Below are 18,695 nucleotides of genomic sequence, written 5' to 3'. Positions count from 1 at the left end.
GTATAATGTGATAGGTTTTCATTCCTGTACAAAGTTTGCTTTTTCTCTTAATAATTGTCCCTGCTCCTGTTCATTTTCTGTGTACTTATACTGCTTCATATCAAAATTGCTTTCAGTTGTATATTGTAGCAGCTCGAGGGAAACCCATCACACGAACGCTTTAGGGGAACTATTGGGGTGTTCTAAACATTCTGAGCTTCCCTAGTTGCTCAGTTGGTAAGGAATCCACTTGCAAGGCAGGAGACATGGGTTCGATCCCTGGGTTGGGAAGATCCCCTGGAGGAGGAAGTGGCAACCCACTCCAGTATTCTTGCCTGGGAAATTCCATGGACAGAGGAGCCTGGCGGGCTACAGTCCATGGGGTTGCAAGACTTGGACACAACTGAGTGACTAAATCACCACCACCACCACCTAAACATTCTGCTACAGATCTTGATCACACTGCAAGTTCTCTTAGGAGAGAGCAGTTGTCCAGATTAGGGGCTTGAGTCCCAGTTCTTTCAATTTCCATCTGGTAAATTATTTCACCTCTGTGAGGCCCAGTGTCTACATCTCAAAGGTGGTGATAACACCAGTACTTACGTTGTAGCTTTATTCTAAAGAATAATGATTAAATGAGTAGCAGTGTTCAGCACTAAGCAAATACTTATTAATAGTTGTTTTTAAATTACTCTATGAGTAAAAGTAGTAGGAATTTAGAAGGCTAATTTCTATCCAGAAATTATTACTAAATTTTCCTTAATTTTTTCCTGATTAAGCAACACATTTTCATCAACAGAAAATTTGATACTAAAGTGTGGAGAAGCACAAAAGAAAAACCTCTCATAATCCCACTATACAGAGGCAGTTGTGGTTAACCTTTTGGCATACTTTGTACCAGGTTGGTTTTTTTTTTTTTTTGGTAATTTACATGCTTATGATTTTACTGCTGTATAGCATTTTGAATTCTGCTTTTCTTTGTGACATTATATTAAATATTATATTATTATATTATTTTATATTATATACATAATATATAGTATATAATACATCTTAATATAATATTATATATAATACATCTTAATATAATATAATATATAATATAATATATTTATATATCATATATTTTATATATGAATAAATATATAAATAATATATAATATACAATAAATATACATAATACTATATATAATATATCATTATATTATATATTATTATATATGTGATATCACATATATTTTCTTCTTGACATATTAAAAATATTTCTGATCTCATTTAAAGTCCTTATTAGCATTTTAAAAAATGAAAATTGCATAGTATTTTACTATATTGCCATAGGATGACCAACCACCTCCATTTACCTTGGTCTAGAGAGGGTTCTCAGGACATAGAACTTTAATTAGAAAGTCCAGGGCAAACCAGGGTTGAGCTGGTCATCCTACCTTTATAGACCCTTTTAATTGGCTAATTAGTCTTTTTGTATTTTTTAACTTTGTAAACAGCACTGATATAAACTTTATTTTTTTTTTTAGCATTTAATGGTCTTTCAATTTGTTTTTATAATAATTGCTCTTTTCCAAATCCTTGCGAGGAAAAAAAATCTTTTGGCCTGTGTTTTTCTTTTTAACTAAGTTATGTAGATGCTCAATAAATATGCTGGGGATGGCAATGGGGAGACGTGTTGAAGTTCTAACCCCTGGTGCCTGTGAATAGGGAAATAGGATCTCTGCAGATGCAATTAAGATGTATGTTAAGATCTTGATCACATTGTAAGTTCTCTTAGAGGAGAGAGCAGTCGTCCAGAGTGGATTAGTTTAGTTGCTTAGTTGTATCTGACTCTTGGTGAGCCCAGGGATTGTAGCCCTCCAGGCTCCTCTGTCCACAGAATTTTCCAGGCAAGAATACTGGAGTGAGTAGCCATTCCCTTCTCCAGAGGCTCTTCCTGACCTGGGGATCAGACCTGGATCTCCCGCATTGCAGGCAGATTCTTTACCATCTGAGCCATCAGTGAAGCCGCTAGAGTGGATTAAGGTGGGTCCTAACCGCAATATGTCTTGTGTCTGTATTAGAAGAGGAAAGACACAGAGACAGAGAACACAGAGGCGAACCCTATGTGAAGAAGCACAAAAGAGAACCTCTCATAATCCCACCATACAGAGGCAGTTGTGGCCAACCTTTTGGCACATTTTGTACCTTCTGTGTGTACAGAAGGAAGATGGTCACGTGACTGGAGGCAGAGTTTGGGTGATGCAGCTGCAAACCTGTGGAGAAGGCAAAGGCACCCCACTCCAGTCCTCTTGCCTGGACAATCCCATGGACGGAGGAGCCTGGTAGGCTGTAGTCCATGGGGTTGCTAAGAGTCGGACACGACTGAGCGACTTCACTTTCACTTTTCACTTTCATGCACTGGAGAAGGAAATGGCAACCCACTCCACTGTTCTTGCCTGGAGAATCCCAGAGACCGGGGAGCCTGGTGGGCTTCTGTCTGTGGGGTCGCACAGAGTCGGACACGACCAAAGTGACATAGCAGCAGCAGCAGCTGCAAGCCTGGCGGCTTAGTTGACTTGGACTGCTATCAGAAAACACCATAGACTGGGTTAGTGTAGACAACAGAAATTCATTTCTCACATTTCTGGAGGCTGGTTGGTTGTAGACTTTTCTCTGGGTCTCAGAATCCTATATATTCTCACATGGTAGAAGGGGTAGGGATCTCTCTGGGGTCTCTCTTGGAATGACAGTTCCATGCTCAGGATGGAGGAACCTCCCAAGGGCCCCACCTTCAATATCATTGTCTTTGGGGGTTAGGGTTTCAGTGTATATGGACTTTGAGGGGGACATACAAATTCAGACCATAGCATCAAGGAGCACCAGGGATTGCTGGCAGTTCCCAGAAGCTAGGAGAGTGAGCATGGTCCTACTGACAATGCAATCGCAAACTTCTAGGTTGCAGAGCTCTGGGAGAATACTTTTCTGTGGTTTTAAGCCACCCAGTTTGTGGCAGTTTGTTATGGCAGCCTTAGGAAACTAATCCGGGTGGCTTGGGTGAAAATGGAGGAGAGTAATGCCAGCAGCCCAGCCGTATGCAGGTGATTGTATGTAAGGAGAATGCTTCCAAATTAGTTGGTATTTTAGCCCGTTTGAGAACCTATAAGACAATTAGCATAGGCTGGGTGGCTTATAAACAATAGAAACTTATTTCTCACAGTTCTAGGGGCTGAGAAGTCTAAGATCAATGCACCAGCAGATTTGGTGTCTGGTGAGGGCCTGATTTAGAGATCAACAATCATCTTGCAGCTATGTCCTAACATGGCAGAAGAGAAGGGCAGCTCTTTTTTTTAATAAAAGAAACTTTTAATTTTGTATTGGAGTACAGCTGATTAACAATGTTGTGAGTGGACAACAAAGGAACTCAGCTATACATACAGATGTGTCTATTCTCCCCCAAACTCCCCTCCCATCCAGCTGCCACATAATATCAAGCAGAGTTCCCTATGCTCTGCAGTCGGTTCTTATTGGTTATCCATTTTAAATATAAGTCTGTGCATGTCCATCTCAAACTCCCTAACTATCCCTTCTCCCCATCAGAAGGGAAGCTTTTAGAGGTCTCAACCTGATAACCTTCCAAGGCCACACCTCCTAACAATATCACACTGGGGGAAATAGGTTTCAACGTCTGCATTTGAGGAGGAACAAACAATCTAGAGCAGCTGATAGTTTCCATTCCCTCCTTTGCTCCCAGCTGTTGCTGCAAAACATGCCTCGCGTCTGCCCTCATTCATGGTGTGGCTCTCCCTGACATGAGGACAAGAACTAATTGACTTCCCGTATTGGATTTTTTAATATTCTAAAATGATTTGTGGCTTTTTCCTCTGGATGTTCCCTGATATTAATTATATTAGACTCCCTAAATATCGCTAATCTTAAGGTTTTGTGCTGCATGAGTGGCCATGAATCGATGGGTCCAGTTGGTATTGGTCATATTCTGGAAGCTTTTCTCAAGCACCAGTGGATATTTCCATTCAGATAAATTCTACCAGCATCCTCTCACTTTCTCTGGGAACATTTGAAGTTCCTCATGCTCACATCTTGATTAAGGGGCTTTATTAAATAAAAGGTAATATGGTGGGCCCATCTTGAAGACGTTGATGAAAACACATTAGGTAAGTAGACAGTAGGGGCTACTTTGCTTCATGCTTATTCCCCGATTAATCAACAGTAAACGTTCTACCCTTTCCCCACTTCACTTTCATGGTTGGAGACGACCTAGGGTCACCCACTTTGATATTTGAATCTGGCTCCTTCTGATTGTTATATACACAGAAATTCCACGAACACAATTTGACCTCACTTTTGTGGTCTGCTTTAATTTTTTAACAGAATATTAATGCTAGAAGGTATTTCAAGACGTGTGGTCAAGACCTTTGCCCCAGAACATCTGAAACATAAGTCATTTAAGGCATGTGGTGGTCCAGTCTATTTCAGGGCTCTCTAGGGAAGGAGATTGTAGACCTTCCCTTAGTTGCCTATACTAGTGTTAAACATTAGCATTAGTTTGAGTCTTCTTACCATCTTTGTAGAACCTAACAGTTTTTTTTTTCCCCTTTAATAATGTTTTATTTTAAAAATTATAGTTTTATAACTTTGGAATAACAGATTTGGTGATTGAAGTTTGAGGAGAAGGCAGGAAAAACAAAAACACATGGGAGGCATATTAGTTACTTTGGGATTCCCCGGTGGCTCAGTGGTAAAGAATCTGCCTGCTAAGGCAGGAGATGTGAGTTCGATCCCTGGGTTGGGAAGATATCCTGGAGGAGGAAATGGTAACCCACTCCAGTACTCTTGCCTGGAGAATTCCATGGATAGAGGAGCCTGGCAGGGCTACAGTCCATAGGGTCGCAGAAGAGTCGGACACAACTTAGTGACTAAACAGCAGCAACAACCAATTCTTAGTTTAGAATATTGTGATTTGAATTTCTGTTTCTAGAGGACAATCATAGATGAGAGCTTTGGTTGTTTAGGAGTTTCTGCTGTTCTTTAAAACAGCACGTGTTAACCATAAATGATTCTCAGAGACAACAGAAACAGACTGTAACTGCATGCCAAGAGTACATGGCCTTCTTTGGTGAGATCCGTTATGTTTTAAAAGCAACAGAATATTTTGTAACATATGTTCTTTTTAAAAAAAAAATTAATTAACTTTTTTGGTTATGCTGGGTCTCTGTTGCTGCACATGGGCGTTCTCTAGTTGCGGAGAGCAGGGGCTAATCTCTAGCTGCTGTACGCGGGAAGGCTTCTCGTTGCGGTGGCCTCTCTTGTCGTGGAGCACAGGCTCTACGGTGCCTGGGCTTCAGTAGTTGCGGTACATGGGCTCCATAGTCGGGGCTCACAGGCTCCAGAGCACAGGCTCAATAACTGTGGTGCACAGGCCCAGCTGCTCCACAGCATCTGGGATCTTCCTGGCTTAGGGATCGAACCCATGTCTTCTACATCAGCAGGCAGATTCTTTACTACTGAGCCACCAAGGAAACCCTGTAATGTATGTTCTTGTAATGTGCTCCCTGACAGAGCCAACCCAGGATGTGTAAAGAAGAATTCTTAAAAAGGAGTTGTATTATCATGTCATTAAATGGATTAGGTGAAGTCTTTTATCCAATCAGAACTGTGGGGAAAAATGTCTTAGTCTCTGCTGATCAAAATGATAACTTATGATCAATCAATAGTAACTTATGTGATGGTCAAGATGCCCATTCTTCCCCAGGAGGAATAGATAACCACCTCCCCGATACTGTCTTCCAGGTTGAACTCAGAGGTAGGATCGTCCCTTATGATATAGACATCAGAACACTTCTTGCTCAATCCCATGCCATACTGTAATCTGCATCTTCTAAGAAAAGAGATATTCTTCTACTCAACCACATCCAAGTACACTGGCATGTGTTTAACACTTGTCCTCTAGTATATAATCTATATCTACATTTCTCCAATTGTTCCCAAAACACCTTTTATAGGCTTTATTCCCACTCCCCCCACCATCTAGAATCGCATCAAGGTTCACATGTTACATATGATTATTCTGACCTACTTTTAAACTCAAATGAGTTTAAGCAAATTGTTTATGCCCATGAAGGAGAATCTATCTGTGAATACCCTGAGTCTTTCTGAGATAGGAGCTCCATGGGTTTGGAAATAAAAGCATTATTATATTTTGGTGGAAAGAGAAGTGGGCTAAGCCTTAAGCATCCTTGATTCCAGGCTCTGTCCTGCCACTCATTACCTGTACAAGTTCAAGTAAGTGACCTTGTCCTTCTGGTCCTCATTTTGTTACCTGGAAAAGTTGTGTGGCATGATAAGAACGAGTTTAAAGACCCAATTTCATCCTTGGTTCTGCACTAATTGTGTGACCTTGAGCACAACCCCCTACCTTCCCATTTATTTATGAACTGATTTGAGAAAATTCACTTTGAGTGCTTACCAAGGGTCCGTGTGACCATGACAGATTCAGTCCTTGTCATCACAGAGCTCAGAGAACCATTCTGGAGGCAGACGTGACACACACAGTCACATCGGTGAGTCATTAATTTCAGCTCTGGTAAGTTGAAACGCTCGGAGAGGAGAGCTGTTGACAGAATGTAACAGGGACACCTCCTTTAGATGGGGGCCACCGGGGGTGAAGGAAAGGAAGGGGAAAACCCCAGGCAGGCTTCTCGGAGGAAGTGACTTTTAAGTTGACACAAGAGGGATGAGTAGGTGTTGGCCAGGTAAATTTAGGGGAGTTTTCCCTCTTTGTGAATCAGTTTTCCATTTTCAAATTAGAAAAAAGAAAACAGATGTGACAGAGATTGCTGGGGGTCCCCCTACAGATGTCCCATCCTTCTTCCTCGTTGTGGAGCCCCAGTGTTACTCGTGGCGATGACAGTGCCTGCAACCTTTGCACCTTCTAGTGGCCTTGTGATGAATTCTGGCCATTCCTGGGTTGCATTCTTAAAGGGAGGTGATCCACCCCCTCATCCCACCTTCCTCTGCCCTGGGGCTTGTAACAGGGACTTGGTAGTGAGCCTCTTTGGCCATGTGGGCAGGGCAACATCTAGAGGTCCTGGAGCGGTGATGAGCCATTTACTATTCCTAACTGCCTGTAGTCGTGTTTATATCTAAGGGAGAATTTTTTTTTTTTTGTCCTTGCCACGGGGTTTGTAAGATCTCAGTTCCCTGACCCGTTATTGAACCAGGTCTCTTGGCAGTGAAAAGCTCAGAGTCCTAACCACTGGACTACCAGAGAATTCCCAAAGGGGGAAATTAACTACTGTCTTGGTTAAGCCATTTTGGACTAGTTGAGATGGAGCTCTGTAATATGAAGTTGAATTTAAATCCCAAGTGATAGAGTGTGTCTATCAGAACATTCACATTGAATAAAAGAATATAATGAAAAATAATGCTTATTGCCTACATGCCTCACAATTTTTGGTCTTTTTTAAAAATATATCATTGAATTTTTTTATTTAAAATTTTTTTCTTATTTGGCTGCGCTGGGTCTTAGTTGCCTCATACTGGATCTTAGTTGTGGCATGTGGGATCTGGTTGCTTGACCAGGGATCGAACCCAGGCTCCCTGCATTGGGAACACGGTGTCTTAATCACTGGACCACCAGGGAAGTTCCCAGAGTTGCTTTTAAGCATCATGATGAGCATCAGAGCTGAACACCAGACTTCATGTGAATTGACCAGTTCTAAAAGATTAGAATTGGACTCTCCTTTGCTACAATTGCACCTTCGTCAGTGTATTGGGCGCATTCCTCACTGGAGAAAGGGTGTATTGCTCTATATACCTAAGGGCACTGTGAAACCCACCTCCTTCTTCTGAGCCATGTTGCAGGATTTCTGGTCCAGAGCTCTGGTTCAATAACACAGTGGGGTCTGTGAGCCATCTTACAGTGGGACAAATGAAGTGACCTCAGCTGTACACCTCCCCCTTGCAGGACATCCCCCTGCTCCTCCACCACACACATAGACCAAAACTTCACTGGAGGAATGGCTTTTGCTGAGAAATCATTCTAGTTATTCTTGATTTTTACTATAGCTCACATTATGACTCAAAGCATAAATATGAACACCAGAAAAGTTAAACATGTGGAAGAATATACGGGCACAATTCATGGGTCCTCTTGGGAGAAGAGCTTGTTCTTCATGGTGTTCATTCATGGTGTTAGTGTTTATGAGTATTGTGAGAAACATCCAAATATCATCCAAGTGTTAATCACACACACATCATGCCATCTATTTCTCTAGAGGGTAACTGAGTTCACAGGGGATTGTGTGTGTGTGTGTGTGTGTGTGTGTGTGTGTGTGTGTGTTGGCTGCCCAGTCATGCCTAACTCTTTGCAACCCCATGGACTGTAGCCCACCAGGCTCTTCTGTCCATGGGATTCTCCAGGCAAGAAGAATGGAGTGGGTTGCCATGCCCTTCTCCAGGGGATCTTCCTGATCCAGGGATTGAACCCAGGTCTCCCACATTGCAGGTGGGTTCTTTACCATCTGACCAACCAGGGAAGCCCTCACAGGGGATTACGGCTCTTCATAGAAATAAATAGATTAGGTGCTGCATTGTCATGAAATCATTCATAGCTGGGTGGGGCCTCAAGCTTACCTGGCACCATTTTTATCACTGTGAAGGGATTCAGCCTGTGTTAGAGAGAGGAAGCTGGAGAGTTGAATGCAGAATCTCATAAATAGATTTGTGCTCTGGCTTAGTTGATTCTGAAGAGAATTCAGACAAATAAAAGCAATGCATTAAAGACTATTATTTTGAGCAAAAGATTTTATGAAATAGCATCAATCCATTGGCCATAAATAACTGGTCTATTGAGCATTCCATTACTATTTATTGAACACCTATAGAGTAAGGAGGCCTATTGTCAGAGAAACAGACAATTGGGGTCAAACACAATGCACGAACATCTAGTGGTCATTTCCAGTAGGGGCCAAAGTCTTTTCTATAAAGACATTGTTTTCTGAATATTTGCTAGCTCAGTCAGTAAAGAATCTGCCTGCAGTGCAGGAGACCCGGGTTGGATCCCTGGGTCAGGAAGATCCCCTGGAGAAGGAAATGGCAGCCCATGCTAGTATTCTTGCCTGGAAAATCCTATGGCCAGAGGAGCCTGGTGGGCCACAGTCCTTGGGGGTCACAAGAGTCGGACACGACTTAGTGACTAAACCATCAGACACTTCAGGGGCTTCCTTGGTGGCTCAGCAGTAAAGAATCCCCTGCAATGCAGGAGATGCACGAGACACAGGTTCAATCCCTGAGTCGGGAAGATCCCCTGGAGAAGGGCATGGCAACTCACTCCAGTCCTCCTGCCTGGAGAATCCATGGACAGAGGAGCCTGGCGGGCTACAGTCAGCAGGGTTATAAAGAATCAGACACGATTGAAGCCACAGAGCGCACACGCAGACCCTTGAAGGACAGCAGAAAAGGAGGGACTTGATCTCAGTTCCGCTTGGAGCCTCCACTGTCCGTTCCCTTCCGTGGGCGAGCCCCTTCCCATCTAGTCTCTGCCTCTCTTAGGCCTCGTATCTCACCCCCCTGCCCCCACTCTTCAGCTGAATTGAATGATCGCTCTTGGCGCTTTTGCACAAGTCACTCACTCTTTGTGGAATGCCCCTCTTCCCCTTTTTGCCTTAACTCCTTCTTTTTCTTCAGAATTTAACATAGTACATACTCCAAAGAATTGAAAGCAGGGTCTTGAAGAGGCATTTATCTTGAAGAGTCAGGACCCCCACAGATACCAAAACCCTCCGATGCTCAAGTTCCTTAAAAAAAGTGGCAAAGTATTTGCATATAACCTATGCACACCCTCTCATATACTTTTAAAATCATCTCTGGATTACTTATAATTTCTAATACGACATAAATACTATGTAAATAGTTGTCATTGTACGACAAATTCAAGTTTTGCTTTTTGGACCTTTTTGGAAATTAAAAATATATATATATTTTGATCCCCCATTGAAAGAATCTGCAGATGCAGAATTCATGGATACGGAGGGCTGACTGTACAAATAATGGAAAGTTATTTCACCTTAAACAGGAAGGACATTTTAACACATACTATAACATGGGTGAAACTTAAGGACATTATTTTAAGTGAAATTAGCCAGTCACAAAAGGGCAAATACTCCATGAATCCACTCATATAAAGTGGTTAGAGTAGTCACATCTATAGAGGTACAAAGGGGAATGGTGGTTGTCATGGGCTGGGGAGAGGGAGAATGGGGAGTTAGTGTTTAATGGATACCAAGTTTCAGTTTGGGAAGATGGAAAAAGTTCTGGAGACTGACGGTGGCAATGGTGGCCCAGCAATGTGAACACACATCATGCCGCTGAACCGAACACTGAAAATGGCTCAAATGGTAAATTTTATGTTGTTTTTATTTTGCTACAATTAAATTAATTCAAAAAGATGACATAGATGTCTCTGACCCCTTCAGCCTGGGATGGGTGTTCCTCTTACCTGACCTAGGAGTACATGATAGTATTTTTATTATTAAACCATCTCACTTTTTAAAATATATATTGTAGGGATATATCAAGTAAAACATTTAGCATCTTACCCATGTAGTTATTGTTCAATAAACAACAGCTATTGTAACATTACCCATAACAATTGCCAGTTGGATTATAACCTTTCCTACTAGTCTGTCTTTTCAAATCATAAAATCCTTGAAGACAGGAGCTATCTCTTCTCCAAAGTCAATAGCAAGGTATCTGCCACATGGGTTCATCAAAAAACTAAATGAAAGTGAAACAGATCATTGGTGGACCCTAGAGCCACAAAGAAACTTTGGAGACAATGAAGAACGTGGCATCCATCCATCCGAAAATTGAGTACACTGCCCAATTCCTGTACATAGTAGGCACTTAATAAATGTTATTTCCTGTGTCCTTTCCTCTCATTTTACAGAGACAGGATTGAGGTCCACAGAGGTGAAGTAATTGGCTCAGAGTTAAAGAGCTTAGTCACAGGAGAGACAAACGCCACATCTTCTGGGCCAGCGAATCTTTTCATATAACATGGGAAACATGGGATGTGGGAATGACCCTTGACCCCAACAGTAATAGGTTTACAAATAACTTCTTATTATGGGAAGATTCAAACATACACGCAAGTAGGGAGGATAGCATCATGAACCTTAAGGACCCATCACGCAGCTCCAACAACTGTCAACTCTTGGTGAGTCTTTTGTCATCAGTAGCCCTCTATCTGTCTCCCATCTTCCCTCCAGAATATTTGAGGCTAATCCTCAACATCTTATCAAATTCTAACTGCATTTCTCATGAAACTCTTTTTCTTGGGTTTCATCTCTAGAAAGGATCAACTCAGTTGGAAAAGATTTGGATAAGGGGAAACCTCAATTCTTCTCCTAAAAGATATTGGAAATCAGATTCTCAAAACACCATGACACTTGCACACCTTGAGAATCTTGCCAAAGTAAGCACGCCAAACCTCTGATTTGCCTTAATCTCTAGAGATCAGTAGATTTCTTCCCACTCATGTCTCTGCTGATTTTTCCTGTCTTTCTGCTCTCATTCCCAACCTGTGTGATTCATCCTCTGTAGTCATTCCCCCCACCCCCAAAAGGCAACCTCTCTGCTTTTCTTTGTATAGGTTTACTTCCTGAAATACCTGCTTTCTTCCGAAATCTATCAGTCCTTCAAGACCAATTTCAGGAACTTTATCTGACCTACAGCCTGGTTTTCAGCTGATCTCACCATTTGAATGAAATGCATTTCACAATCATAGCACGGTTTTTAACTTATTTGTTTCAGTTTTACCAGTTTTGCCTCCTTAACAAGGTTGCAGTTTCCTTGATGGCAAGGATTCTGTTAAAACATCTTTCTGGTATTTCCTCTTATTTCTTCTGTCCCCATCCCAAGGCCAGTTGCAGTGGAGAGCTCATACTAAACTGGTTAAGACCGTGTGTTGATTAATCTTTGTGCACTCACATTTTGGTAGTATACTCAAATCTATTCATAGATCTTGCCCCAAACATCAAATTTGAATCTGATCTGCTCTCTTGATCCAACTTCCAATTTTCAAGAAAATGAAACGGAGGACATCATAGGGATGCAAACTGGAAAATCTGCATTGTGGGAAACTTTATAGGAAAAGTTTCTTCTATATATAAATTACAGGGAGGGAAAAAAGAAAAAATAAATGGCAGGAGAACAGATAAGAACTGACAACCACAGTCTGTGAAACTTGTGTGGATTCTGATCCAAGTAAACAAACTGAACAAAATGTATGACGGAGATAATTAAATACTTAGTGAATATTTTATGATGTGAAGGGCTTTACTTTTAATTTAGCATTTGAAAAAAAATTGTGGTAAAATACAAACACCAATATAAAATTTACTATTTCAATCATTTTTCAGTTCAGCGTACAGTTCAGTGATGTGGAGTATATTCACATTGTACTACCTTTACCATCATCCAGCCACAGAACTCTATTAATTCTGCAAAACTGCAACTGCACTCATTAAACAATAACCCCCATTTCTGCCTCCCCCAGCCCCTGGCCACCACCATTTCACTTTTTGTATCTATAAATTTACTTCTCTAAGAAACTTATGTAAGTAGAATTATACAATATTTGTCCTTTTGTGACTATCTTATTTCACTTGGCATAGTGTCCTCAAGGTTCATCTAAAAGGGGTATTTTTTTTAGAGTAGAAATTGTTTTGTGCTTTGTTAAAAAAAAAAGAGCCCTTATCTTTTAGAGATATGCACTGAAATATTTATGGATAAAATGATAGAAAGTCTGGGATCCGCTCCAAGATAACCTAGTGGGGGAGTGGCTGAGGGTACAGCTGAAATAAAATTAGCTGTAAGTTATTAATTGTCACAGCTGGGTCATAGGTACATAGGGGGCCAGTATAATATGTCTATTTTGATCTATGTTTGACATTTTTCATAATAAATTGGTTTTTAAAAAAGTATCTGGAAGGGAACGTGTGAATCATTGAACACTTCTGTGTCCTCTGTGGCTCTCTGCTCTTTTGCAAGGAGGACGTTTGTGGTCTGGGAGGATGATGGCCTGCCTTGTCCATCAGGTCAGGCTGGGAGCCTGGGCAGAACTGCTTACATGGGCACTCTGTGCCCACTGATACACTGCGAAGAGTGCATATAAATCAGCCAGCCCGTAGCTGACCCTCGTTGATAGATTGATCCGGTCGTACTGTGAGGTTCTGGATTGAGGTTTAGAATCCAGACACACAAAGTCAAGGGATTTGTCCCTGTGGCTGTTCCTTGTGTGTGTGGATTTACTCAGCCTTACCCAGCCTGTCTGAGGCCTAGAAAGGCCCATACTGGGGAAGGAGAGGTGACCCTCCCAGGGTGCCCATCTCGGGCTGTCAGCTGTCAGAGGGCCTTCAGCCCGGAGAGGAGGGGAGGCTGGGGGCAGGCGGTGGTGAAGACAGCCTCAGTGTGTTAAGCTGGGAGCCAGGCCAGCTCATCCTAGGGAATAGGAAGTACTCTGCTTCCCTTGAGGAGCTGCATAAACTCTTTCAGGCTCATAGAACTGGTTCAGTAATGACAACCCCTGGTGGCCTGAGGATTTCCCCAATGGGGTCTTTAATGAGCCAAGTCCACCCTGTGTTCCCCATGCCACAATTTAACGGAACTGGCTGGTAAACTCAGCCAACAGCTAGATTGACTAAAGTCTTTTTCTTGGAATAGCCCAGGTGTTCTTGTGAAGGGATCGGTCGGGGCCTTCGGAACTGAGAAGGGGCAACCTCATTAGAGGCGGCGGGTAGACGAGCCCTCTAATCCTCATTCATTTCCAGAGAAGGGGCTGAGTTTCTTGTAGCCCAGCCCATCCGCCGGTCTTTTGTGTTCCTATCAGTCTTAGTTCCTTGTTTCTAATTTGCTACGTAATTTCTCTTCAGGCTTGTAGCTTCAGAGAAAAGGGGTAACAGTAAGCAAGTTTTAACTGACAGGTTTTGAAACCTGAAAGTTAAACATCTAGACAGGTTAGCAGTTGCATTGAAAACCCTTTAAAGAAGATTGCAGTTGAACTGATTTCTAGCTTTGCAGGTGGCAGTGTTTATAATTGAGCAGCTCTGAAATGCAAAGAAAAGGTTTACTTTTATTTGCAAAATATCTCATCCCCACCCCTCACCCCACCCCGCAGCAGCACAGAAGGTTGGAGAAATAGGAAAAATAAGGATTTGTCTTTTGTGATTAGTTAATTAAATATCTATAATTAAATAATCAATTTTTAAATTAAATACCACCTTGGGAGGTGTCAAGGATTTTGCCCCACTTTCTTTAAAGAAGAGATGTAGTGATGTATCCTGCATCTGGACTTTTAAAGAAAAAGGACTTCCCTGGTGGTCCAGTGGTTAAGAATCTGAGTGCTAATGCAGGGGACAGGGTTCGATCCCTGGTCCAGGAAGTTCCCACATGCCGTGGGGCAACTAAGCTTATGCAACACAGCTACTGAGCCCTGGGGCCATGAGCCCGTTCTCCGCAATGAGAGAAGCCGCTGCAACGAGAAGCCTGTGTGTCCCAACTAGAGAGTAGCCCAGCCCTCCACTGTAACTAGAGAAAGCCTGCAAGCAACAACAAGGACACAGCACAGCCAAAAATAAATAAATAAAATTAAAAGAGAAAAGACAGGAGAATTGACACCTAAGTGGGTTGGTCAGCGGCTCCCACTCGAGAGATGAATTTGCTCCTTCGGACTGTCGGAGCGCCTTCAGTACCCTCGAAGTGATAATTAAGCCGAATATTATCCTGGCATCTTGAAAGGGCTAACTTACCTCTCAAGGCCACCCGGCTTAGGCTTACGTCTAGAGAACAGACTCCCCTCTCCCCTTCCCCTTTCCACAACACCCCACCACCACCGCCACCTCTCCCCACCCCAGGGTGGAATCTTTTGTCCCCTGGTCCTCTGCTGAGCTGGGGTTATGCAGCTCTGAACTTCCCAAAGGATTAAGGGCCTTCATTTTAAATTTTATTGTTTTATTCTTTGGCCTCACCATGAGGCATGTAGGATCTCAATTCCCCAACCAGCAAGTGAACCTGCACCCCCTGCATTGAAAGCATGGAGTCTTAACCACTGGGTCCCCAGGGTAGTCACCCCCTCAAGTGCCGTCAGAGTCAGTCTGTCCTTGCAATTACCCCAGGGAGATGACAGGCTGATGGACGTTAGCACACAGATTTGTCCTTTGTGGCTGCTGTGCTGTTGTGAATAGTTAACTCTTACTAAAATGATCTACCCATAAAGCCAGGAAGGCACCTGCTATTCCTTGGAGCCTTGACTTTGGAGTCAAGCACACGGAGGGGTTGGATCCTGACCCTAACCTTAACTAGCTGTTTGATGCTATTTCGAACCCCAGACTTTGGTTCTTTCTCTGCAAAATGGGTTTGACAGGGAGCTAGGGCTTCCCATGGAGGAAGACTCAGTGAGAGCTGTGGCTCAGAGCCTGGCTCTGGGTGAGTTTCAAACCCTGTTAGCTTTTGTTATTACTGGGAGGTCCTCACTCTCTGGCCCCTGGCTCCTTCTCCCCGCTCCCCCAGGAAACCCCCAGGGCTTCTCTGTGAGGTCTCTACAGGTTCTTCTCCTCCTCTGTTTCCAGCAGTTCTGTGGGTGCGTTTATTACAGCCCTTTACCACATTGTATTGAAGCTGCTTGTTTATCCCACCCTGCTGGTGGGTGTGGGCTTCCCAGGTGGCACTGGTAGACTGACAGATGAAGGTTCGATCCCTGGGTCGGAAAGATCCCCTGGAGGAGGGCAAAGTGACCCTCTCCAGTATTCTTGCCTGGTGAATCCTGTGGACAGAGGAGCCTGGTGGGCTACAGTGCGTTAAAATAGGGAGGCAATCCATTTTACTTCTTAAGTGTCTGCTAGTAGGCACAATTTTATCTAACAAATGCTCACTGAATGTCAACTGTAAGCAATGATCTCAAGGAATACTTACAACAACCCCAGGAGGGGTTGTTACTATGACCTCCGCTCTTTCACAGGAGAGGAGGAGGTGGCTTGGAGTGGTCAAGTCAGTTGCCCAAAGTCAACAACAAGTAAGGGAGTAGGACTGGGATTCGACCTGAAGACGATAAGAGCTGGGACCACATCCTCTCTCTCTTCGCATTCTTAGAAGCAAGCGCAACTCCTGACACTTGATCAACGGGCTGTTACACTAGAGTCGCAGTCACTCTTTGCCCTACCAAGCTAAAGAGGATGCTGGTGAGTCTTAAGTCAGCCCTCTGTGCTGGGCTCTCTTTGTTCTCAGATCCAGGCCCCATATGCTTCCTGATCTGTCTGGCCCATAAACGACAGGCTGATCTGCAGAGGCATTTCCAAGACTCCCTTGCTGACGGCCTTCCAGCTTGGTTCTGCCAACGGGAGGCTGCCCTGGGGGAGCCGCAGCCACAGAGGACGTGCAGCCATGGCCAAAGATGCTGCCTGAAACACAAGTGAAGGGGAAAAATTCGGGCTTCTTTCCTCCAGATCCCCAACCTCCAGCCGGTGCCCCTATTGACTGAATGTATCTGGATGCCAGTGGCAAAGGGCCCTGAGAGATGGCGTCTGTGCAGTTCAGTTCGCCTGTGATGTGGAGCAGAGAACACGTGTTCAGTTGCTCAATCATGTCTGACTCTATGTGACCCCATGGACCATAGCCCACCAGGTTCCTCTGCCCATGGAATTTCCCAGGCAAGAATGCAGGAGTGGGCCATTTCCTCCTCCAGAGGATCTTTCCAACCCAGGGATCGAGCCTGCATCCCCTGCGGCTCCTATGTTGGATTCTTTACCACTGAGCCACCTAGGAAGCCTGCGAAGCAGGGCCGACCACAACCAGGAAAAGTGTCCCTCCTCTCTATGTTAGAATTCTAATCAGCAGCTTGGCTTAGATATACATAGAACATCCTTAATTGGGAAAGGCTTTCTGGAAATGAGAGGGTGGGGAGTTAGGGGGTGGGGGGTAAGGGGCAGGGTGGGAAGCACAGATATTTATTCGGATGTTCTATTATTGGCATACATTTTTTTATTTACTGGTTGATTGGGGCTTGTGAAACAAACAAGTCAAAGGAATATGTGTTGTTAACTTGCACAATTAAAAAAAAATGTCCATTTACCTTGTGAAAAATGGCCACTTAGCCTGAAGATGTTGTATTCACTTAAGACTCCCACTAGGGTGGTCATGGGAACATCGTTCATGAATTTGTGGCAGAATGAGACTCGTCAATAGCTCGCTTAATAAATATAGATTAAAAGGATATCCAATATCTGCCTTAAACGCACAAAGGAATATAAATTTGCAGCAAGAGATCAAGACTCTAATGAAGGCAGCAGGAGATGGCTTTAAAGACAATTCCCTGTTGCAACTTGATGATGAAAATCAGTCTTAACTGTGCATTTAATTTCTTTTGTGGGTTCAGAGCACATCCCTGAAGTTTCATCCAGAGAAGGTTAATCATGACAGTCTTTGGAGCCTACAAAGCTTCCACAATAATATTGGGTAGAGTTCGTAAAAGATATTTGTGTGAATTAAAATGTTTTGCTTATTTTAAGTGAGGTGGTATTTAAAAAAAGGAAAAAAGAACTAGAAAAAGTACCATCTTTGTAGAAATCCTTGAAGCAACTAACATGGGAAAAGATAGGGGATTACTAAGTACAAAACATTCATTTGTAAAAGAAAAAACCTTTCTCAACCTCCACAAAACCCATGCTCCCACAGCAAAATTCTATGCATTGAGTAATGAAAGGAAATAAAAAAGGAAGAGCGACAACAAAACTTCCCTGATGAGGTGGCTGAGACCTAGTTAGAGCAGGACAACATTTCAGAGGCCCGTGGCAGGTCCATAAAACTTGTGCCCTCTTTCTTTCCTTTTTCCTCATTGATTTTCCTTTCTGGCCCTCTCTGTCCCTTCCAAGACTGGCTTAAATTGTCAAATAGGCCATACTTGATGATGTTTACCTTTGGTTCCATGTACAACCCTGGTCCCACATCTCCTGGTCTTGCTTCCTCTTTATTTCTGAGGTGCTCACATGTTACTGTGCATAAGGATCAAATGAGAATTTGGGTTAAAAATTCAAATTCCTGGGCCCTGGTGCTCATGATTCTCTTTCAGTAATTCTGTGTTGAGGTCCAGGGATCTGCAGTTTCATCCAACCCCTTAAAGATTTCTGTTGTATAAGGTCTTGAGATAAAACTGTCAGGTTACTGGGTAAGATGTGACTTTTTCCAGGATATTTTCATTGTATTGATGGAGGAAGGGATTTTCAATTGTACCTACATGCACTGGGGGCTTCCCAGGCGTCACTAGTGGTAAAGAACCTGTCTGCCAATGCAGGTAGACATAAGAGACGCAGGTTCAATTTCTGGGTAGGGAAGATCCTCTGGAGGAGGGCATGGGAACCCACTCCAGAATTCTTGCCTGGAGAATCCCATGGGCGGAGGAGCTTGGCTGATCTGGTCCATAGGGTCACAAAGAGTCAGACACGACTGAAGTGACTTAGCACGCTCGCGTCCACGCACAGGCATCAGCCATCCACCTGTCTAGAGAGATTCTAGGTAGAGCAGAATTTCCTGGAAGATCCTGTGGTCGGGCCTGTAGCTTTTCTTTTTTTGCTTTTTTTGCCCCTCCCCTTTCCCCTGTAGCAGTCGGGGTGAAGAGGGCCCCCAGAGGTCAAAGGGGGTTGTCTGTCTCTGGTTTG

The sequence above is a fragment of the Odocoileus virginianus genome, chromosome 27, assembly GCF_023699985.2.
Source record: "Odocoileus virginianus isolate 20LAN1187 ecotype Illinois chromosome 27, Ovbor_1.2, whole genome shotgun sequence".
NCBI classification, from domain to species: Eukaryota; Metazoa; Chordata; class Mammalia; order Artiodactyla; family Cervidae; genus Odocoileus; species Odocoileus virginianus.
This window is presented reverse-complemented; position numbering follows the sequence as displayed.